At 44.0% G+C, this 24,715-nt stretch overlaps 1 protein-coding gene and 1 non-coding gene across 2 annotated transcripts in view; both read left to right on the top strand.

Annotated features, from left to right (window-relative positions):
* Positions 1-24,715, top strand: part of LOC126336008 (uncharacterized) — a 1,808,067-nt gene that overhangs the window by 1,101,078 nt on the left and 682,274 nt on the right. The gene's annotated exons all lie outside the window — the stretch shown is intronic.
* LOC126337506 (U6 spliceosomal RNA) lies at positions 1,340-1,443 on the top strand. Its single transcript, XR_007565083.1, has one exon. It is a non-coding gene; the product is annotated as a U6 spliceosomal RNA (small nuclear RNA).

The following is a 24,715-nucleotide window of genomic DNA, read 5'->3' as shown; positions in this document are numbered from 1 at the left end:
CCCTTCCCAGGGAGTCATAACAAAGGCAGCAAAGAAAGAATATATAATTATAGGCTCAGTAGAGCCCTCGAGTTGTAGAAAATGCCTTTGGCATATTATCATGAGTCTTTCGTCTTCTACGAAAACCGATTCACCTCGATCCGCAGAAAGAAAGTATTGTAAATTTGTGCTGCATTTATCTCCACAATTTATTAAGAAGATATCGAAAAGCTCACATAATTTATTCGCCGCCAGGCAGTTTTGGTTATGAAAATATAAAACGAGGGACCATAGAACCTGGGAGATGGAGGGACCAGCCACCACTCACATCGCTACCAAGAACGGGTAGAAATGTTGCCGAAGACGAGAAGCACTTGAGGAATGAGTTTGCTGCATGTTTTGTCACCGACGAAGGACAAGTGGAGTTGCAATATGTGTTTGCTTACTTCAGTGATGAATATCAAATTCATAGAAAATGCTTTCTTTTTCCGTGCACAAGTGTAAACAACACAATTACATTCCTGATTGTTATGTAAATAAATATTTTTGATAAAAATAATGAAAAATAATGCTATAACTTACCCCAAACGTGGAGAAACTCGTTCTTGGTTTGTTTATATCCTTTAGGAAGAGCGACGATTCGAAGGCATACCATTTTGATGAGTAAATCTCTTCCCTTCCAGAACCTGATGTCTTCGAAGAAACACATTTATTGAATTCCCTGAGGAACTGGGACCTCAAGTTATGTAATTTACTGTCCATCTCCTTATAGTAAACTTCGAATAAACACGCAAGCTCATAAATTGCATCTCGTTTGGCGTTTCCATTTTGTAATCAGGGATGTGGGATCCCACAACGAACGCGTTTCGAAAATTCTTCAATAACTTTCAGAGTATTATTTTTCGTCGACTCCATCTTTGCAGATTGATATTTAAGGACTGATACAGAATACTGCAAAAACCTAACCTCCTTGTACACACAACTGATTACTTGTACCCAAGATGCAACGCAACGAGTCTGCCTGTGAACTGCGCATAGCAGAAGATGTATCTGGGATTTGTGCCGTGTTTTCGATCAGCGTCCGGATACACGCACAAGTGCCAGAACAGAGTATTTCTCGGAATTCTGGCGACGATGCTGCAGGCACACGTCGCAGGAATTTGCAACTTGTGCCACACCTCATCAGCTACATGTGCCGGGCACAAACCTATGCGACAAATCCCTCAGTGTAAACGTAGCTTAAGAGTGGATACCTTAGATCGTTGTATCGACAACTGGTGACGCTCTAGTTGTTCTCGCCGGAGCACAATCTTTTGTTTACCTTGCTGGTTATTTGCATAGTGGCGTCGACGTCATAGTACTCTCTTCGGCGGTAGGTATACTAAAATTGGAACGATACAGAAAAGATTAGCATAACCCCTGCGCAAATACGACGCGAAAATTCGTGAAGTGATCCATATTTTTGACCACAACGCGGTCATGCATACCTCCTTCCAGCCGCCGGCCGAAGTGGCCGAGCGGTTCTAGGCGCTACAGTCTGGAACCGCGCGACCGCTAGTGTTGCAGGTTCGAATCCTGCCTCGGGCATGGATGTGTGTGATGTCCTTAGGTTAGTTAGGTTTAAGTAGTTCTAAGTTCTAGGGGACTGATGACCTCAGATGTTAAGTCCCATAGTGCTTTAAAAAAAAAAAATCCTTTCAGCCACGCAGGCGGGATGAAGCCCTCTTCACTTGTCTTCGCTTAGGCCACGGCCTATCAGTGTTGGCTTCTTGCTCCCGCGAGAGGAACTCCAATTTGTGGCGCTTGTGGCTCCACGTTTTAATAGTGTTGTTTTGAGACCAGAAGGGAGCGGAAGATTTGCCTACAAGTGTGCCCTCTGTGTTAAGTGACATTCAAACGGATGTGCTTAGACGAGTTTTCTTGCGTGGCCATCCTCCTAGGCAAGCCCAGAAATATTTGTTTAATGGATAAAAATAACGTTCTCTTGCTCCAGCGTGTTTTATTTCTTCCAGGCGAAACGCGTCTGGGAGAAATAAAATACAATGCACATGCAAATGCGGTTTATATTTACAAACAAATATGGATGTGTTTAGAGTTTTAAGGTTCCGTAGCATGTCCAACTCGCTTCCAAAAATTTTACAGAGATGTTCTTAATGTATTTAAAGGGTGACTGGCTCGCCCATGATTTTTGCAAGTGATCAGCCAGTCACATATCTCTGCGCTGTTACTGTAGCTCCTCTGTCGTTTTCTTTGTGTTTGAATTCCAGGTTTAGCTCCTTTCACATTTTCTCCGTCTTCTTACGGCGTGTGAGATGGAGTGATTATGTGTGTCAACACGAGTCAAGTGGGGGTGGTGAGTGTCATTTTGTAGGTTTACTCCTCACAGTGCCTTTTTATCTAGAATCGTTTGTTTTAATATTTGTAAGATTGCTGAGAATCCGCCGTTGAGTGTCTGTAGATTCCAAACACACACACTCACACACTAACCGCGTGTCAGCACCATTCAGAGAGGGGAGCACAGCACTCACTGCGGGCATGCGGTTCATTTCCGGCGGGGGAGGCCCTCCATGAGTACAGGCCGTGACGTAGTGAGCAGGTATTATCCAGGATTAATGGGCGCAAATTTCACAGATTTGTTCAAATGTGTGTGAAATCTTATGCGACTTAACTGCTAAGGTCATCAGTCCCAAAGCTTAGACACTACTTAACCTAAATTACCCTAAGGACGAACACACACACCCATGCCAGAGGGAGGACTCGAACCTCTGCCGGGACCAGCCGCACAGTCCATGACTGCTGCGCCTGAGACCGCGCGGCTTCACAGATTTTTGTAGGAGCCCAAATTTGACTGGGCACAGTTATCATACATCCATTCGGGGAAAAGTTTGTGGTAAACGAGCACTGACACATACACAATCGGCGGGAATGGAGTCAGATCGAAAGGCACATATCAAATGGGAAATGATGTCTGTCATCTCCATCCTCACGTATGCGAACTTTAAGCGACTACTAAAATACTAACAGATGGTATATGAGTATGTTCTGAATCGGACGCAAATTGTAGAAAAGTATCCCTACAGGCGACCCCCTTGAGCAATAAATTTTAATGACACACTAATTCCCGCGTAAGACTGCTGTTACGTCGTTGGATGCAGTCCGTACCGAACCATTACTCCGTAGGGAGGAAACTGGAAGTCGTGCAGGGTACGGGGGCGCTGTTATTGTTTACGGACAATGGCTCCCACGCTCGGAGACATCGTTAAGGGGGGGACAGCAGCGCGGTGTACCGCAGCTCCCAGACAGGAAACAGTTTACGACCAATCACCGAATTGTCGCGGCAACCGAGGGAGGAAGCCGGCGGCTGCCCTCTCAGACCCGGCATCTACGGCTCAGCTCAGGGCTTCGACTCTGCTCCTCTGGTCCTGCACCCACTCCGCTCCCTTCCGTCAACCCTTAAAGTGCGCTTTTATAAACAATGTTTACGTTACTTCACTTGTTGATGGTCATCGAAAGAGTGATAGGAAGAGCAGCTCCTTTCGTGTTCAGTAAGGGTGAGAGTCTCACTGATATGATACTCGAGTTGGGGTGGCAGACACTGAAACAAAGGTGTTTTTCCTTGCAGCGAGATCTGTTTACGAAATTTCAATCACCAACTTTATTTTTCCAATGCGAAAATATCTTGTTGACACCCACCTACGTAGGGGAAATGATCATCATAATAAAATAAGAGAAATCAGAGCTCGAACGGAAAGATTTAGGTGTTCCTTTTTCCCACGCGCCATTCCAGAGTGGAATGGGAGAGAAGTAGTATGAAAATGGTTCGATGAACCGTCTGCCAGGCACTTAAGTGTGAATTGCAGAGTAACCATGTAGATGTAGATGTAGGAAAGTATTTCTTTCAATTTTGATTATTTCATAGTAATTAGTCTTCCGAATGTTTGGATGTACCCTGGCACAACTTTGCTACGACAGCCTTTTGATTTCATCTCTCACATACATTCAACATCTTACTTAATGCGCAGCCGTACTGCAATCCATGTTTTCCCCTCCAATTTTTGCAGTCTACGGCTTTCCTAGTCCCATGAAAGTTATTCTCTCACGTCTTAAAACATGTCCTTTTATCCTGCCTATTTTCTTAGTCAATATTTCCTAAATATTGCTCGCTCACCGACTATGTACAAAATCTCACTTGTTGCATTATCTGTCCACTTAAATTTAGGCATTCTTGTGTGATACCACATCGTACGCGTTTCCATTTTCTTCTTTTCCGTTTATCCCACTGTCCAAACAGTGCTGTGGTCCAGACACAACCTATCAGAGTATTCTTCTTCCGTATAAGGGCAATTTTTGATACTAGTAGACTTGCAAATAACATGGAGGTTATTCCATCTCTTGCGACTGGTGCAAATTCGTTTCATTTTAGTTTAAAGCGTCTTCACACATCTTTCGAACAATTTTTTTAGGCACAAATCGTTTTAGCGAAGATTTTCTATGCTTATAATACTTTTACTGCCCACATTTCAAAAATGGTTCAAATGGCTCTGAGTACTACGGGATTTAACATCTGTGGTCATCAATCCCCTACAACTAATTAAACCTAACTAACCAAAGGACATCACACACATCCATGCCCGAGGCAGGATTCGAACCTGCGACCGTATCAGTCCCGCGGTTCCGGACTGAGCGCCTAGAACATCTACATCTACATGACTACTCTGCAATTCACATTTAAGTGCTTGGCAGAGGGTTCATCGAACCACAATCATACTATCTCTCTACTATTCCACTCCCGAACAGCGAGCGGGAAAAACGAACACCTAAACATTTCTGTTCGAACTCTGATTTCTCTTATTTTATTTTGATAATCATTCCTACCTATGTAGGTTGGGCTCAACAAAATATTTTCGCAGTCGGAAGAGAAAGTTGGTGACTGAAATTTCGTAAAAAGGTCTCGCCGCGACGAAAAACGTCTATGCTGTAATGACTTCCATCCCAACTCATGTATCATATCTGCCACACTCTCTCCCCTATAACGTGATAATACAAAACGAGCTGCCCTTTTTTGCACCCTTTCGATGTTGTTCGTAATTTTAACACCCAGGTACTTAGTTGAATTGACAGCCTTGAGAATTGTACTATTTATCGAGTAATCGAATTCCAACGGATTTCTTTTGGAACTCATGTGGATCATCTCAAACTTTTCGTTATTTAGCGTCAACTGCCACCTGACACACCATACAGCAATCGCTTTGCAACTGATACTGGTCTTCGGATGACCTTACTAGACGGTAAATTACAGCATCATCTGCGAACAGTGTAAGAGAACTGCTCAGATTGTCACCCAGGTCATTTATATAGATCAGGAAGAGTAGAGGTCCCAGGACGCTTCCCTGGGGAACACCTGATATCACTTCAGTTTTACTCGATGATTTTCCGTCTATTACTACGAACTGCGACCTTCCTGATAGGAAATCACGAATCCAGTCGCACAACTGAGACGATACCCCATAGCTCCGCAGCTTGATTAGAAGTCCCTTATGAGGTACGGTGTCAAAAGCTATCCGGAAATCTAGAAATACGGAATCAACTTGAGATACCCTGTCGATAGCGGCCATTACTTCGTGAGAATAAAGAGCTAGCTGCGTTGCACAAGAGCGATGTTTTCTGAAGCCATGCTGATTACGTGTCAATAGATCGTTCCCTTCGAGGTGATTCATAATGTTTGAATACAGTATATGCTCCAAAACCCTACTGCAAACCGACGTCAATGATATAGGTCTGTAGTTAAATGGATTACTCCTACTACCCTTCTTGAACACTGGTGCGACCTGCGCAATTTTCCAATCTGTAGGTACAGATCTATCGGTGAGCGAGCGGTTGTATATGAGTGCTAAGTAGGGAGCTATAGTATCAGCGTAATCTGAAAGGAACCTAATCGGTATACAATCTGGACCTGAAGACTTGCCCGTATCAAGCGATTTGAGTTGCTTCGCAACCCCTAAGGTATCTACTTCTAAGAAACTCATGCTAGCAGATGTTCGTGTTTCAAATTCTGGAATATTCCATTCGTCTTCCCTAGTGAAGGAATTTCGGAAAACTGCGTTCAATAACTCCGCTTTAGCGGCACAGTCGTCGATAACAGTACCATCGGCACTGCGCAGCGAAGGTATTGACTGCGTCTTGCCGCTTGTGTACTTTACGTACGACCAGAATTTCTTCGGATTTTCTACCAAATTTCAATACAGTGTTTCGTTGTGGAACCTATTAAAGGCATCTCGCATCGAAGTACCTGCCAAATTTCGCGCGTCTGTAAATTTTAGCCCATCTTCGGGATTTCGCGTTCTTCTGAACATCGCATGCTTTTTCCGTTGCCTCTGCAACAGCGTTCGGACCTTTTTTGTGTACCACGGGGGATCCGTTCCATCTCTTACCAATTTATGAGGTATGAATATCTCAATTGCTGTTGCTACTATATCTTTGAATTTGAGCCACATCTCGTCTACATTCGCATAGTCAGTTCGGAAGGAATGGAAATTGTCTTTTAGGAAGGCTTCTAGTGGCACTTTATCCGCTTTTTTAAATAAAATTATTTTGCGTTTGTTTCTGATGGATTTGGAAGAAATGGTATTGAGCCTAGCTACAATGACCTTGTGATCACTAATCCCTGTATCAGTCATGATGCTCTCTATCAGCTCTGGATTGTTTGTGGCCAAAAGGTCAAGTGTGTTTTCGCAACCATTTACAATTCGCGTGGGTTCGTGGACTAACTGCTCGAAATAATTTTCGGAGAATGCATTTAGGACAATCTCGGAAGACGTTTTCTGCCTACCACCGGTTTTGAACAAGTATTTTTGCCAACATACCGAGGGTAGGTTGAAGACCCCACCAACGATAACCGTATGAGTGGGGTATTTATTTGTTACGAGACTCAAACTTTCTCTGAACTGTTCCGCAACTGTATCATCGGAGTCTGGGGGTCGGTAGAAGGAGCCAATTATTAACTTAATTCGGCTGTTAGGTATAACCTCCACCCATACCAATTCGCACGGAGTATCTACTTCGACTTCACTACAAGATAACCCACTACTGACAGACACAAACACTCCACCACTAATTTTGCCTAATCTATCTTTCCTGAACACCATCTGAGACTTCGTAAAAATTTCTGCAGAACTTATTTCAGGCTTTAGCCAGCTTTCTGTACCTATAACGATATCAGCTTCTGTGCTTTCTATTAGCGCTTGAAGCTCAGGGACTTTTCCAGCGCAACTACAACAATTTACAACTATAATTCCGACTGTTCCTTGATCCAAGCACGTCCTGTAATTGCCAAGCACCCTTTGACATTGCAGCCCATCCCGCACTTTCCCGAGGCCTTCTAACCTAAAAAACCGCCCAGTCCACGCCACACAGCCTCCGCTACCCGTGTAGCCGCCAGCTGAGTGTAGTGAACTCCTGACCTATTCAGCGGAACCCGAAACCCCACCACCCTATGGCGCAAGTCAAGGAATCTGCAGCCAATACGGTCGCAAAACCGTCTGAGCCTCTGATTCAGACCCTCCACCCGGCTCTGCACCAAAGGTCCGCAGTCGGTTCTGTCAACGATGCTGCAGATGGTGAGCTCTGCCTTCATCTCGTAAGCAAGACCGGCAGCCTTCACCAAATCAGATAGCCGCTGGAATCCAGAGAGAATTTCCTCAGATCCAAAGCGACACACGTCATTAGTGCCGACATGTGCCACCACCTGCAGCTGGCTGCACCCTGTGCTCTTCATGGCATCCGGAAGGACCCTTTCCACATCAGGAATGACTCCTCCCGGAATGCACACGGAGTGCACACTGGATTTCTTCCCCTCCTTAGCCGCCGTATCCCTAAGGGGCCCCATTACGCGCCTAACATTGGAGCTCCCAACTACCAGTAAGCCCACCCTCTGCAATTGCCCGGACCTTGAAGGCTGAGAATGATCCTCTGAAACAGGGCAGGCAGCTGCATCTGGCTCAGCCAGAGACAGTGCCTGAAACCGGTTTGTCAGACGCACCGGGGAGGCTTTCTGATCAGCCTCCAGGGACGCCTTTCGCTGTCTGCCACGCCTTGGAACGACCTCCCAATCAACCACAGGCGAGGGGCAGCAACCGGGGCAACCACAGCGGCAGACCGATCTGGGGACAGACGGGACGAGGTTGACATCCCCGTGATACCCAAGTCCGGCTCCCCACAGTGTGCAACAGCCTGAAGCTGCGCGACCGAAGTCAGCGCCGATTGCAGCTGTGAGCGAAGGGATGCCAAGTCAGCCCTCATCCGAACACAGCAATCGCAGTCCCTGTCCATTCTAATCGATGTTTAACAACAGTTACCGAAACACGAGTCCGTGCCTACATAACGCAAGCGAAACACGCAAAGAATGTATCAACTAACCTGTACAAATGCCTAACGACTGCGCTACAATCTGCTGAATCTACGATTACAGTAACTAAAGCTCGAAATTGCACCTCCTATACGAAACTCACACGCAATTTAAATAAGAATCTACGAAGTAAACACTAAAGCGCGATGCTACAACTATCAAATACTATAATACGCCCGAAATATATGAATTAAACAATGCAAGTACCCAAAAACAAGCAAAGAAATTAATTAAACTATCTAACAAATAAGTAAGCTAGGGTTATACGACTTGCTGCTGCAGCTGCTTATCCAACGGCGGCAGGGAGAACCGCGAGACCACCGCTGCCGGCTGCCCACATTTGTTTTAGTGTAGAAGTGTACTTCTACACAAAGTCGTTAGATTTTTAGAGTTCTGCACTGCACTGAGAGAATATTTACTCATTTTCTTGTTCTTTCCACTTTCACCTCATCATTTCCTTGTATACGTACATATAGCCTGTTGTGGATGTTAGACAGTGTGAGGTGGAACAGGAGGGGCGATTGAGTGGCTTTTCCTCTTTTCTCTCTCTCTCTCTCTCTCTCTCTCTCTCTCTCTCTCTCTCTCTCTGTGTGTGTGTGTGTGTGTGTGTGTGTGTGTGTGTGTGTGGTGTATGTGTGTGTGTGTGTGTGTGTGTGTGTGTGCGTATGTGCGTGCGAGTGCATGCGTGTGCGCGCTGGCCAATTATTACGTTAGTGAAGCTGTTTACTTTGGTTCAAAATGGTTCAAATGGCTCTAAGTACTATAGGACTTAACATCTGAGGTCAGCAGTCTCCTACACTTAGAACTACTTAAACCTAACTAACCTAAGGACATCATACACATCTCGTCCCGTAACGTCGACAAATTTAGCATTTTTTTTATCCAGTTTCTTCTATTGCAACTTTGGCTTTAGTACTTGTTACTTTAGCCGTGCGGGATTAGCCGAGCGGTCTAAGGCGCTGCAGCCACGGACTGTGCGGATGGTCCGGGCGGAGGTTCGAGTCCTCCCTCGGGCATGGGTGTGTGTGTTTTGTCCCTAGGATGATTTAGGTTAAGTAGTATGTAAGCTTAGGGACTGATGACCTTAGCATTTAAGTCCCATAAGATTTCACACACATTTGAACATTTTGAACTTGTTGCTTTCATTGCTAATATATTCAAATAGATCGTTCCCAAAATACAATTCTACGATATCTTCGACGCTCTGTGTATCTTTGAGGAATATGTTTGGATCGGGAGATCCTTCAAATTTATTATTGGTCCTCGGTAAATCAAAGGCTGACCACTGTGCACTGTCGTCGTCTTCCCATTCATCCGAATCAATTGGCAAACCGTAGCTTTCGCCGAATTCTTCTTGAACGTATTTCACTATCTTCCGACGATTCTACTTCACTTTCATATTTTTGATATTCAGTGTCGTCCGAAACGTCAGACAACACGTCCGCGCATTCATCGTAAATAATCGTATCGTCTCTTTCGTCTGCCATGGTGAAACTTATTGTTACCTAAACGAAACATCAACAGAATGCAAATGGCACTAAAATGCTGTCGCCAGCCACTGCGCGGTACTATGCTCACGACAACCACTGTGGTGTCGCCGGTCGGCGAAGTGTTAATAACTGCAAATTGGAAGGAGTTTATCAAACTTAAAATCCATCCAGAAGTGCTGTCATACTCAAAAAATTGCATTTATATAATTTTCGTCTCCCCCCCCTCTCTCTCTCTCTCTCTCTCTCTCTCTCTGTCTCTCTGTCTGTCTATCTTTTCTGAAATTTGTAAATTTGTGAGACTAACTAATAACTTATTGGCCAAGAAAAATTTGTACGCTTTAAGTTAAATAAACGACGTTGCCTTTCCCTATACAATAATATTAGAATATCCATCCTTTTGAAGGTCACATTATATTGTTGCCCGTATAAGATGACTGCTTGACCAGCCAGTTAAAGTTATGAAAGTCAGTTACTAATCCTCATTAATTATCAGCCACTATCATATTTAGGATCATACGTGTGGGAGACCAGTATTCCGCAAATGCGAATAATAGATAAGAAATAGTAATACCGTCAGAATGTCCTATGTGACTATCTATTTCTTAGGTTAACATCTTTCCGTTGAAGCAATTTCTAACTAGTTCAGTAACAATTCTGTATTATTTTGTAAGTCAACGAAAGCACGTGTGCATTCGAATAGCAGAGCTGATCATTTTCTGTTCACTTAAGGGAAGGTCATTGCAGCAGAGACAGAAATTAAAAAGATAAATATAGAGGGGCTCACGTTCACGTTTGTTTGCTGCCCCTGGCTGTGTTTCAACAACTTATGAGATTTGTTGTAACTACTCAACCCCCCCCCCATCCTGCGCCACCCCCAACTCACACAATCAGTTTTTTTTTTTTAATAATGTCACAGCGTACTTACGTTCAATATGTGTCTCTGTCGGGTCGAGTTAGCCATTCTGTTATTTCTTTCTCTGTTGTCTGCAATATAGTTTACAGATTAATGCAACGCAGCATTCGATGTTTTATCAGTCTGTTGGCCTAAGTGGTTCCAATAGATAGCGTCCTCTCGTCCTGTTCTGCTACTGTCGTGATTTCAGTTATGTGTTTCCGATACATTTTGTTCTTGTTTCGAAGGTACTATGCTTCGGTGTTCGTATAAATGGCGGCCTCCCACCCACTTACCTCTCTCTCCCCCTCCCCCCTCTCTCTCTCTCCCTCTCTCTCTCTCTCTCTCACACACACACACAAACTCGCACACTGCCATGTGATGTGCTCGGATATTTTTACGTGTATTCTTCTTTCAGTTCTCTTTGTTCCTGCATGTCTGTTTAGAGTGCGCCCCTCTGTATCGTGTTTCTAATTCATTTACTAAGCTACACAAAAGTTTGAATAGACAAAGGGATAGAAACTGTAAGAAAACTGACTATTTATGTGTACCCAGGCAGGAGACATTTAATGCAATATGTTTTAAAACTAAAAAGAGGAAACAAATGACATTTAATTTGTCCTTAGTTACATGTCCACTTCTTTCTTCTCCATGTTACTGCTTTTATTACTGGACCATGGTGCGCTTTCAAGTTTCTCCTTAACAATCGTTTTTATAAACTATGGAATACTGCGGTTCTTGGTCGAAGTACCTGCCTCTGGATTTCTCTCAATGGACTATATTTGTGACTAAGCACGCTTCCAACATATTTTTGATGGAAAGTGATGAAACATGTACCTACCATGCATCTTATGCAGTACGAATACTTTTAATGTAAGTAGTTTTTAGGTCTGCCAGTCTTGTATTTATATTTTTTATGTAAATTCATTTTTTTTTTCAGTTTCTGTTCTGCCCTCTGCTACCATGACGAAGAAGACAGACATAATATGTGATATTCATTCGGTAAAATTAAGTATTCATATTATACAACTTCAGTGGATAGGCACTGACAAAAAGTAGGTTTGGTCGTGAACCACTGGAAAGCGTTTGAGGCTTTGGAACTACGAGCTGCTCTTTGTTCGAATGGGTATACGGGTATTCGACATTATTATTTTGGTTCAACTGCCGTTTCTAGTGCTGTTTTTCGTCGAGTGCGGTTGTTTGATTTATGATGTAGTCTAGCGTTATGTGGGTCGTTGCGAGTGGTTTCGAAGTTCCGACAACGACAGAGTAAGTGGATGAGGTCTTCTCAAGTATTTGCCATGGTGCATATTAGGCAAATGTATACGTTACCTAAGAATTGCAGTCTAAAATTACTGCGATCGCTCTGCGTTCAAACACGCGATGAAATTCCTCCGTGAGGAGACATGGAAGCTCAAGGAGCTGTCACGAATCGCATCGCTCTTCATTGGTTCTTCGCTACTTCTTCTATTATGTAACGGCCTTTCTGCAGTGGATACATTGGTTCCCGTGAGATCACCGAAGTTAAGCGCTGTCGCGTGTGGCCGGCGCTTGGATGGGTGACCATCCAGGCCGCCGTGCGTTGTTGCCATTTTTCGGGGTGCACTCCTGTCTCGTGATGCCAATTGCGGAGCTACTCGACCGAATAGTAGCGGCTCCGGCCAAAGAAAACCATAACGACCGAGAGAGCGGAGAGTTGACCACACGCCCCTCCAATCCGCATCCTCAACTGAGAATGACACGGCGGTCGGATGTCCCGATGGGCCACTTGTGGCCTGAAGGCGGAGTGCTTGCTTTATTTCTTCTATTAATTCAGACCAGAAAGGATTCCAGACTGATCAGCAGTACCCGAGAAACGGTAAAAAGAAGGGTTTCAAAGTAACGTCTTTCGTGAGTGAATCACATCTCATTAAAATTTTTTCCAGTGAAACTCAGCCTGAAAGTCGCTTTTCTTATAAACGGTTCCCCGTGGTCATTCCACTTTAGGTCGCTCCGGACTTTATTTCCTGGTGTATTGTAGTTGTTACTTCACAGTGATTCATCGCATCCCACTTCAGTTTTGAGAGCTCGTGCTACTAATGTTATTTGATAAGGATATTTCATATTATATGCAGGGCATTGATCATCCTGGAAGAGACTCTTCCGTGAGAATTTCCTACAAAATTTCTAATCAGATAGCCACACGCCTGTAGCCATTTCCTGACTATGAATTAGTAAAGAATGCCTTGTAATAGCAGCGGGGAAGCTGTGCTCGCGTCTCGTTGCAGTCCTTGTCACTTCCTCGAGCCACTGTAACGCGCCAAACTGAAGACTCAGCAGGAGGTTTGCAGACTCAGCTGATAATGAATATTAAAGGCAGTGTTGCATTTTATTTGTCCTTGGATGACTCTTTTGCCTTATCAGACACGGCACAGCTAGTAATTTTCGTTAGGACAGTAAACAAAATGCTGGGAATACGCTAGGAGATGATAGATCCCATCCCACTGCAGCGATCGTACTGTAATGAATCGGTAATGGTAAACGTATGTTTATAACCTTGTGACAAACGAATAATTGTAATACATGAGTGTTATCAGAACGTGGTACTTGAATATAAAGTGAAACAGATTAACTGTGTTGTACAAAAGTGTATACATATTGCAACCTTTTCGGTCGGCCGCGGTGACCGAGCGGTTCTAGGCACTTCAGTCTGGAACCGCATGACTGCTGCGGTCGCAGGTTCGAACCTTGCCTCGGGCATGAATGTGTGTGATGTCCTTACGTTAGTTAGGTTTAAATAGTTCTAATTTCTAGGTGACTGATGGCCTCAGATGTTAAGTCCCATAGTGCTCACAGCCATTTGAACCATTTTTTTGCAACCTCTTCATTTTTTTGGAAGATTCTGGAAGAGACAGTTCTAGAACAGTGTGGGAGAAGAGGTTTGGTGGGCACGTGGGTAGAACTACAGTTAGCGGCGCTTGGATCTTGGGAGTAAATTCGCCATTCAAAACTGGCTACGTATGAATGACCGATGTCTAATTTTCCAACCAGTCACCTTTTTTTTAGTCATCAGTGTTCTTATTGGCTTGATGTGACCCGTCACGAATTCCTCTCCTGTGCCTACCTCTTCATCTCTTAGAGGCACTTGAAATCTATATTCTCAGTTATCTGTTGGATATATTCTAATCTCTGTCTTCCTCTACAGTCTTTGCCCTCTACAGCTGCCTCTAGAACCATGGAAGTCATTCCCTAGTGTCTTAACATATGTCCTATCATCCTGTCCCTTCCTCTTGTCAGTGTTTTCCATATACTCTTCCCCTCTCCGATTCTTCGCAGAACCTCCTCATCCTTATATTATCATTCCATCTGATTTCCATTATTATTCTGCAGCACCAAATCTCAAATTATTCAAATCCCTTCTACTTCGGTTTCCCCGCAGCCCAGTTTCACTACCGCATAACGCTGGGTTGCAAACGTAGATTCTCAGAAATTTCTTCCTAAAATTAAGTCGTATCTTTGATATTAGTAGGCTTCTCTTGGCCAGGAATGCCCTTTTTGCAGTGCTAGTCTGCTTTTGATGTTCTCTTTGCTTCATCCGTCTTAGGTTTTTTGCTACCAAGGTAGCAGAATTCCTGAACTTCATCTACTTCGTGATCATAAAATCTGATGATAAGTTTTTCGCTGTTCTCATTCCAGCTACTTCTCATTACTTTCGTCTTTCTTCGATTTGCTCTCAATCGGAGCTCCATTCCATTCAGCAGATCCTGTAATTCTTCCTTATTTTTACCGATGATAACACTGTCATAAACAAATCGTATCATTGATGAAACTTCCTCGCAAATTAAAACTGTGTGCCGGACCGAGACTCGAACTCGGGACGTTTGTCTTTCGCGGGCAAGTGCTCTACCATCTGAGCTACCCAAGCATGACTCACGACCCATCCTCACAGCTTCAATTCTGCAGAAGAGCTTCTGTGAAGTTTGGAAGGTAATAGACGAGGTACTTTCCTGTTCATAAAGAATCCTACTTCCGTTATACCATTTTCTGTTGCTGTTCATACTATACTGTACTCATCAGACCCGAAAACCTTGACTTCTTTCCATTTCACTTCATTGACCCCCACTATATCTAAATCGAGCCTTTGCGTTTCCCTTTTCAGATTTTCGAGCTTCCCTACAACATTCAAGCTTCTGACATTCATCGCTCCGACTCGTAGTACGTTAGCCTTTCGTTGGTTATTCAACCTCTTTCTAGTGGTCACCTCCCCGTTGGCAGTCCCCTAGTCCACTCTCGGAGTTCCTACTGGGGGCTATTACGGAATCTTTTGCCAATGGAGAGATCACCATTACACTTTTTTCGATTACAGGCCACATGACCTGTTGATACACATTGCGAGTGTTTAATACAGTGGTTTCCATTGCCTTCTGCACCCTCATCGCTGACTCTTCCGCCTTTAGGGACAGTTTCCCACCACAAGGGCAAGAGAGTGGTCTGAACGTCCGTCCGCTCCTCTGCCCCCTTTGACAAGGCCGTTGGCAGAATAAGGCTGACTTCTCTTTCCGGATGTCTTCGGCCGCCACTGTTGATGAGTTTTATTCAAAATCTAAGCGGTGGCGAATTTACGAGGGTCAGTCCAAAAGAAATGCGCAGTATTTTTTTTAATCCATCTCTTATTCTACATGTTTGAGAGTTGTACAGTGTGTAGATACATCCTTTAGGAACAATATTTTCATTTTTCCACATAATTTCCATCCCTCTCAATTGCCTTACGGCTTCTTGGAACTAGCGCCTGTATACGCGCACGGTAAAATTCTGGACCAATCTGTTGGAGCCACTGTTTGGCAGCGCGCACAAGGGAGTCATCATCTTCAAACCTTGTTCAACGGAGAGAGTCTGTCAGTTTCCCAAAGAGGTAATAGTCACATGGAGCCAGGTCAGGACTGAAAGGTGGGTGTCTCAGTGTTGTCCATTCGAATTTTGTGATCGCTTCCATGGGTTCTTGCCTGACATGTGGCCGTACATTGTCGTGCAACAACAAAATATCCTGCTTTTGCCGATGCGGTCGAACTCGACAGTCGAGCTTGAAGTTTCTTCAGTGTCGTCACATATGCATCAGAATTTATGGTGGTTCCACTTGGCATGATCTCCACAAGCAAGAGTTCTTCGGAATCGAAAAACACCGTAGCCATAACTTTTCTAGCAGAAGGTGTGGTTTTGAATCTTTTTCCTTGAGTGAATTTTCATGATGCCACTATATTGATTGCCTCTTCGTCTCTGGTGAAGATGATGGAGCCATGTTTCATCACCTGTCACAATTCTTCCAAGAAATTCATCTCCACCATTTCCGTACTGTTCCAAAAGTTCGCTGCATACCGTTTTTCTTGTTTCTTTGTGAGCTACTGTCAACATCCTGGGAACTCACCTGGCACAAACCTTTTTTTAACGCCAACACTTCCAGTGTTCTGCAAACACTTCCTTCCCCTATCGCGACGTAGCGTGACAATTCGTTCACTGTGATGCGTCTGTCAGCAGTCACCAATTTGTTAACTCTCTGGACATTGTCTGGAGTGTGTGCAGTACGAGGCCTGCCGCTGCGAGGACAATCCTCAATATTGCCGTGCCTGCTTTCATCACGTAACCGGCTTACCCACCGACTAACTGTACTGCGATCGACAGCAGCATCTCCATACACCCTTTTCAATCTCTTGTGGATGTTTCCCACTGTCTCGTTTTCATAGCACAGGAATTCTATGACAGCACGTTGCTTCTGACGAACGTCAATTGTAACAGCCATCTTGAAGACATGCTGTAACGGCGCCAATCACGGGCACAGGTTGAAGTAAGCTTGAAAACAAGCGGGAAGGGTGTATCGACACACTGTAAAACTTTCACACATGCAGAATTGTGGTGTGCATACTGTAAGACCTTCCATACACATACCATCATATTATTTGACTTGTCGCTCTAACGAAGTAGGCAAGTGTCAGCAATATGTCTCGTGCTCTTATCGTGGCGTGTTTATCTTCTGACGTTTGGTCAGACGATAGAAATGCCACTTGCAGTCTTAGAGTAGCAGATTGATGGTGACCAACTTTAAACAGAACTTAATTAATTTTCACACACATTTATTAAAATAATAACAAGCAAAAAAATACTTAACTAGGTTCTGGATGCTATTTACAATTGTCAATCTGAAGCTGCTTTGACATTGGTACGTTAATCTTATTCTCACATATGTCTCGGATACTTGACAAAAGTGTCTATACAGTAATCTTCATGTCTATGTACAGGAATATGGTAATCTTATTAGGCACAGACTGAAACTTGACTATAGACTGGTACAGACAAATGTAGAACTCATACAGACTGGTACAGACTAATGCAGACTGGTACAGGCTGGTGCAGACAAATGCAGACTGACTAATCGGAGGTCTGTACAGTCGTTATAATACCTCGTGCGTTCATGTATCACTGCGCGAGTGCGATCCGCGAGGAGAGAAAATGGTACGTTAGCAGCAATCTCATTGACTGTGTTACATATTAATACGCGGATCGGCGGAAGCAGAATTTGGTCCGTCTCTATGGCAGCGCCAACTCGTAGTGGGGAGTCGGACGAGCGCTGTGCTTAGCGGGGCGCGCTCTAGTGGGAAAGTTGTGTACTCGCTGATCACGAGGAACAATGTAAACAACAAGAATTAAAACTTTATTTTTACAAAAAATAGTGTGCATTTCTTTTGGAGTGACCCTCTTAGACGCCGGGAAAGAGGACGTTTTGATTACTAATGAAAGACGCTACCCATAGACGACGGGTAGAAATGGTCTGCGCAGTTGTGATAAATACTGTTTTCGGATGGCGCAGTGGTTAACGCAGCTGCGTAATGAGCAGGAGATCGCGGATTCGATTCCCAATCCGGTACACGTTTTCTCTAGTCACCGCAGATTCCGCATCAAGTCCGGATGCAGTTGACGTTAGTAGTTCCTTTCCTTTTCTTTCCTTTCCTTTCCTTTCCTTTCCTTTTTGCTCCTTCCACCTTCAGTTTACTGCACCTGACGACTTCGCGTTGAGGGTGACATGCTAGGCCTGATAAGAGCCACAAACCTGGGGCGATTAACGACTGCTCCTCCTGTTTACTGGAGCGCAGCCAGCAGCACTCGGCTAGTGCCGACGTCGGTCCGCGGGTGGGGCCCCACGGGGGCCGTGTCGACGCTAGCCGGCCGGCGTGCGTGTAGGCGCCGCCATCGATCGCGAACGCACGCCGCGGCTCTGTGATTGCTGACCCGCGCCGTCAGCAAACAGCCGGCCAACCGCCTCACTGGCCGCCCGGTCCGAGCCGTCTGTGTAATCAAATGCGCGCCCCGGTCGCGCCTGCTTTGACAGCGGCAGACCACCTGCCACACACGGGCAATGCTGCGCGCGATTTCACTGCAGGCGACGCTGGCGGACTGCCGAGGCCCTGGGAAACACTCCCACAGAAAAGTTAGCGTAGCCACAACTTTTAGGCAGTTTCTCACGATTACTGAAAGATGGTCGTACGTGCTCAATACTGTCGTCACACTGTAACGGATACATTTTATGGTCAAAATATTTTTTGTCTTTAATTTCAGTGTTGTGCTGTAAGTACAGACAAAAAATTCTTTTTTATTTTATGGTCACATTCTTTATTATATATTGCCACATTCCGCGTTGTCCCTTTGACAAAACTCGTTTCTTTTCTTTTTTTTTAATTTGATGTTACATTCAGTGTCACTCTTTTGCTAAATTCTAGGTACTTTTTGCCAACTTTGATGTTGTTGTTGCTTTATCGATGTTATTTTTTGTCACATATGGTTTTTCTCACCTTTTTTGAAAAATTCGGTGTTGCTCACGTTGCCACATTTGGTTTGTTTACTTTACCCAATTTGTTGTTGTTTACATTTCCAAGTCAATTGTCATTTTTTCAAATTGGCTGATACTTCCGCCAAATTATGTTGCCACTTTCCTACCAGATTTAGTGTTGTTTCTTGTCAAAAACCAGTATATTATTTGTGAAATTTTGTGTATTTTTTTACCAAATTCAATGTAATTTTTGGCAAATCAGGTGTTATCTTTTGTAGGATCAATGTTACTTTTTGCTGAAATCAATGTTTCGTTTCTCCCGAATTCGATGTTATTTTTTGGAAAATATGGTGTAATTTTTTTGCCGAATTTGGTGTTACTTTGTGCTAAATTTGTTGTTGATTACTTTCCAAAATTTGGTGCTTTTTATTTTGCCAAATCCAGTATTATTTTCGCAAGTTAGTGAATACGTTTATCAAATTCATTCTGATACTTTTACCATATTTGACTTAGTATTTTTCGAAATTCGGTACATTTATTTGTCATATCCCTAAACCACTCCAGGCAAATGCCGGGATGGTTCCTGTAAAAGGGCACGGCCGACTTCAACTTCCCCATCCTCACCTAATCCGATGAGACCGATGACCTCGCTGTCTGGTATTCACTCCCAAAACAATCCAACCCAACATTTATTTGTCGGATTCGGTGTATTTTTAGCTAAATTTAGTATATATATAGCCAAAGTAAGCGAAATTTTTTGCCAAATTTGTCTTTTTTGCCAAATAAGTGTTTTTTGCAAAACTGATATTATTTTGTGCCAAATTCGCGGTTATTTTTACGGTATATGGTGTTACTTACTTTGATAAATTCGGTGTCCTTTACTTTGCCAAATCCGATCTTTTTTACTTTTCTAAGCCAGCCGGGGTGGCCGTGCGGTTCTGGGCGCTACAGTCTGGAACCGCGCGACCGCTTCGGTCGCAGGTTCGAATCCTGACTCGGGCATGGATGTGTGTGATGTCCTTAGGTTAGTTAGGTTTAAGTAGTTCTAAGTTCTAGGGGACTGATGACCTTAGAAGTTAAGTCCCATAGTGCTCAGAGCAAAAAAAAAAGTTACTTTTCTAAATTCCGTGTTGTTTGCTTTTCCAAATTACCTGTTGTTTACTTCTCCAAATTTGTGTTTCTTCGTCAATTCGGAGCGTTGTTGTCCCTTATTTTTTCGCGATATTCAGTGTTCTTTTTGGCAAATTTGATATTGTTTTTTGCTACATTCTGTGGCTTTTTTACCAAATTCCGGGCTATTTTTGCCACTGTCGGTGCTGTTTTCTGCGTCACAGCGAAGTTGGTCACATGGGGAATCAACTGCCGGTTTAATATTGTATACGAACGTCACCCTTGAGGAGGCTGAAAATTCAAGTGCCCCTTTAACATTCAAATAAGTCGCGAATATTAGTAAACCGCCGTCCTCAGATTTATAACATTCTTATATGGAAAAATTACACATTTCGCACTCGTGAAAATCACCAATTTCGCGTCATTTCTTTTAAAACTGCCAATTTCTCGTTATTTTTCGCATTATCGTTTTCACTAAATTTTCCTATCTCTAGAAGTGAGGTGTTAAGTAACCAAAAATCGACGCCTTAGTAGCTGTGAACGAGGGCAGGAGGGAGCTAGTGACCCCGAATACAAGCAGAAAGCCTGTCATTGGTGAACACGTAATGAGGGCGTTTCAAATGGCTAAGGAGAATTTACAAAGTTAAATTTAATGATACCAACGAGGAGAACTGTAGAGACTAATTTACGCCATAGATTTTTTGAGCCAAGCGGCGCTGAAATACGTTGTATCTTTCAAACATCGCGGTGCCTTAATACAGTCGGCACTTAGCAGAAGGTAACGATGTCTCGCTACTTTCCGCAACGACGAATGGGAGGTGCTGGTGAAGCCACGCCCTCTCTCATAACACCTCAGTGCCATTGCACGACGGTCGATATATATAGTCGAGCAGAATAATGCTCGGCCCCAGTTCGCGACCTCAGATCAAGCAGACAACAATGTATAATTCTGAACATGGTGAATTTTGTACTTCAAGAAAAGGGTATAGTTAATGTGGGCATGAAGGTGACGCTTTAAAACTCAAAAGCAGTTGTAAATATTCGGCAGGTTCGTGTGGCAATGGATTGTATAAAGTTTAGTAAATCTTTGTATCATCCTTGCTATAAAGTGGACTAATATTTCATATGTTTTGGTTGCACTCCGCTATCTTCCAGAGCAGTCAAAGAACCCACAGACATACCGGGTGATTGTAGTCAGTTCATAGCAAAATATATTACAGAAACAGAAGCCGTAAGAACTAATCAGTGGTATCGTCACTTCGGTCGCTACTAATAACGGAACTGCTGGGAAGGCGCAGGTTGACAGTTGACAGTGACAGCGGCCCCTTACAAGGTGAGAGACGTGGGGCTGCGGCGGAGACTTGAGAGGACCGCAAACACTAACCTCGGTCTCCAGCAACGCGGTCCATCCAGTCGCCATCTGCCAGCATCGTCTTGTAATGGGGAAAGGGCAGTAACACCAGAGACTTATCGGACCTCAGCTAGTAGCAGCGTGCAGTAGTGCAACTCTGTAGGGTAGTTTTCTCAGTTAGTAAAGGATACAGTGTTCTTGAATTGAAAACCTGAAACAGTCCAAATTATGGACCTGAATACTTTCTCGTGGAAATCTGATTGGGGCGCAAGACAGGAGAAGGTAGCACACACTGTGACATTGCTACAATGATAGTTACACCATCAGTTCTACGAGAAATAAGCGGCCATTAACGTTACCTAGCCACGTCCTTTAAATGGGGATGGCTGATGGAGCTGTCGATACTCTCTTTAATCTTTCTGTCGGCGTTAATAGTAGTGCAATATCCCGAATTAGTTTTGAACACATTTGATTATTAGTGTGTAAGTCGGGCAGGATTTTTATTCCGGCGTTGCTGTTCTGCCATCAGCCCGCGATAATACCGTTGAGAGACATAAGTGGTTGTTTAACAACGTACAATGTTAAACTGTAAAATCTTAGCAGCGACAAGGGCGAAATATTTTGACGCAGTGGAGGAACAGTACCGGCTAGTGTGGCAGAGCGGTTGTAGGCGCTTCAGTCTGGAACCGCGCGACCGCTACGGCCGCAGGTTCGAATCCTGCCTCTGGCATGGGTGTGTGTGATGTCCTTCGGTTAGTTAGGTTTAAGTAGTTCTAAGTCCCATTGTGCTCAGAGCCAGAGCCGATTAGTAAGAAGTATTTCCTGGTCGTTGGACTGGAAGGAGTGGTCCTGTTCCACGGCCTGCGAGGTCATCTAATTCATGGTCATTTCCTTTGCGGATACCTAAAGTCACTTACGTATGAGGCCCCAGTGGATACGGAGATGGAATTAGTTGCCAGAATTGTAGCTGCCTGTGATGTGATTCGAAAGCTACCAAGGACCTTTGGCAGCGTGGGCCATAATCTTTTTCGCCGCTTGCATTGAGGATGATGGCCCTCAGTTTTATCATATTTTGTAAGATACGGTGCAAATGATACGTTCACTGTGTCAGTGATAGGATTTGCAGTAACTGTAACTAATGTAAAATACACACTACTGTGATTTTATTCCTATTATCTTCTTAAGCTGGTTTCTCCGGTCCCGTCTTCCCTACCTCAAATTGTTCAGTGGACCATCCTTTATCTACCATTAAATTTTTGCGCTGTATGACGGAAACACCCTGTATGAACGTGATACAAAGGAAGGGAAGACATTAGCTGCCATAGGAAATCTAATACGCGAATGGGGAAAGTTGAAAACACGTGCCGGACCGAGTCTCGAACCCGGTTTATTGCGTTTCTCACGAACGGTCGCTCTGGACGCCATCCAGGCACGATCCCTGACAAGGGCGGGGGCAGTACTTCAGTAGTGTGTGGATAAGATGAAAATATGACTCGGTCAGGGGGTGTGTCCGGATGGCCGAGGCAATCAAGGAGACCGTTCGCGACAAACAGAAAAATAGGGTTCGACTCCCAGTACAGCTAGTGTCTTCCTTCCCTTTGTAACAGAGGGAAAGTGATAACTGAAGAATACTTCACAGGCCAAGACTACTACTAAAAAAAAAAAAAAAAAAAAAAAAAAAAACATTTTATTGGATGTCCGATTTCGACACAGCTAAGATGTTACCCTCGGATCTTACGCTTTAAAATTATTGCAACAAACTGTCTATCAGTGTTGCAAGTCGTTTCACACTGCATGTGCACTTGTCATCCAGCGAAATGTGTAGGTTTCTTCAATTATCATATATTGCAGACCGCCCCGGACTGATCACGTCAGGAATGTATAAAGAAGTTGTCTGACCTGCCGTAGATGGGCGCGCAACGGTCTGGTCATGCGTGTGTGCGTTTACGGGCAGAGGCATACGAGAGAACTGTATTTATCGACACGGCAACTGAGAATCGCAATGTAAGCGACAAACATTCTCGTATATGAAGGTGGACGGATGTTTAAAAATATCGTAGTGAAACGTTTAGAGACAGGGTGGGATAGGCAGGGAAGATCTGCAATTCTCTCATCATTTTTCCTTTGAATGATCCCATTTAGTTACAGTGAAATCATAACATCAAATAAAATGCAGTAATCACCAAATATCTCTGAACGTAAGAAGTTGTTAAATTAAAGTAAGTCTCTTTAAATTGTAACCATCGATTGATACGTGTAAAGTTTTAGTTCTTGTTATCCCAAGGAATGAGTGGAAAAAAAACCACTCTTAAACAGTAAGTAAGAAATGGATAGCCCTTACACAGTATTCTTAAACAGTTATAGCTATTAAGTTAAGAACTGTTAATACAGAACATACATACATACTGCAGATCTGACAAATTTTCTTACGTCCAAAGAACGGATACAATGACAAATAAAGCACAAGCAAAGAATCGCGAGTTACAATTTAAAATTGAAATATAAGGAGATGGCAATCAGAATGGAAATTACTTTAAAATTTATCTCTATAGGCTAAGTATAAATGCAAACATTTTCAGAGGCAAAAGAACAACTCTAAAATTTAATTACAACATCGCCAACGTATAGCCCATTACGCAGAATATTAAAGGAAGTACATTACAGCCTTAAGAAGGGAATGGTGAAACTTAACGTAAAGGAGGCAAGCCGCCAAGGTGATCAGTTCCACTACAGCACTAGCGGACACCCATGATACACGCCGGCAGGAGTGGTCGAGCGGTTCTAGGCGCTACAGTCTGGAACCGAGTGACCTCTACGGTCGCAGGTTCCAATCCTGCCTCGGGCATGGATGTGTGTGATGTCCTTAGGTTAGTTAGGTATAAGTAGTTCTAAATTCTAGGGGACTTACGACCTCAGATGTTAGGTACCATAGTGCTCAGAACCATTTTTGAACCTGAAACACAGCCGGAAGGCACGTGCCAGGGCACAACAGCAACAGGCAGCCGCCGAAATGTCGGGCTCGCAGTTCACAAGGTTAAACGGCGCTTACAAACGTAAAAAAAAAAATTTCATACTCTTTGAATAGGAATTATGCAACACGTCTCATGACCCAGTTAATGAAAATGATAAGGAACTTAATTAAACACTAAAGCTTAAACACCAAATTGCCACCGCGCGAGCCGGCCATTGTGGCGAGCAGTTCTAGGGGCTTCAGTCGGGTACCGCGTGACTGCTACGGTGGCGGGTTCGAATCCTGCCTTGGACATTGATGTGTGTGATGTCCTTAGGTTAGTTAGGTTTAAGCAGTTCTAAGGGACTGATGACCTCAGATGTTAAGTCCCATAGTGCTCAGAGCCATTTGAACCATTTTGAGTCGCCGCGCGGGGTAGCCGTGCGGTCTAGGGGACCTTGCCACAGTCCGCTTGGATTCCCCCCCCCCCCCCCCCCCCCCATCGGAGGTTAGAGTCCTCTCTCGGGCATGTGTGTGTGTGTGTGTGTGTGTGTGTGTGTGTGTGTGTGTGTGTCGTCCTTAGCATAAGATAGTTTAAGTAAGATTAAGTAGTGTGTAAGTCTAGGGACCCAAGACCTCAGCAGTTTGGTCCCATAGAACGTACTACAAATTTCCAATTTACCAAATTGGCATACACACGACGCAAAGCTGAGTTTCACTAGTAAAACAAGGGTTTTGAAAGTG

The sequence above is a fragment of the Schistocerca gregaria genome, chromosome 2, assembly GCF_023897955.1.
Source record: "Schistocerca gregaria isolate iqSchGreg1 chromosome 2, iqSchGreg1.2, whole genome shotgun sequence".
Lineage (NCBI taxonomy): Eukaryota > Metazoa > Arthropoda > Insecta > Orthoptera > Acrididae > Schistocerca > Schistocerca gregaria.
The sequence above is the reverse complement of the archived record's forward strand: the minus strand, read 5'-3'. Positions and strand labels throughout refer to the sequence as shown.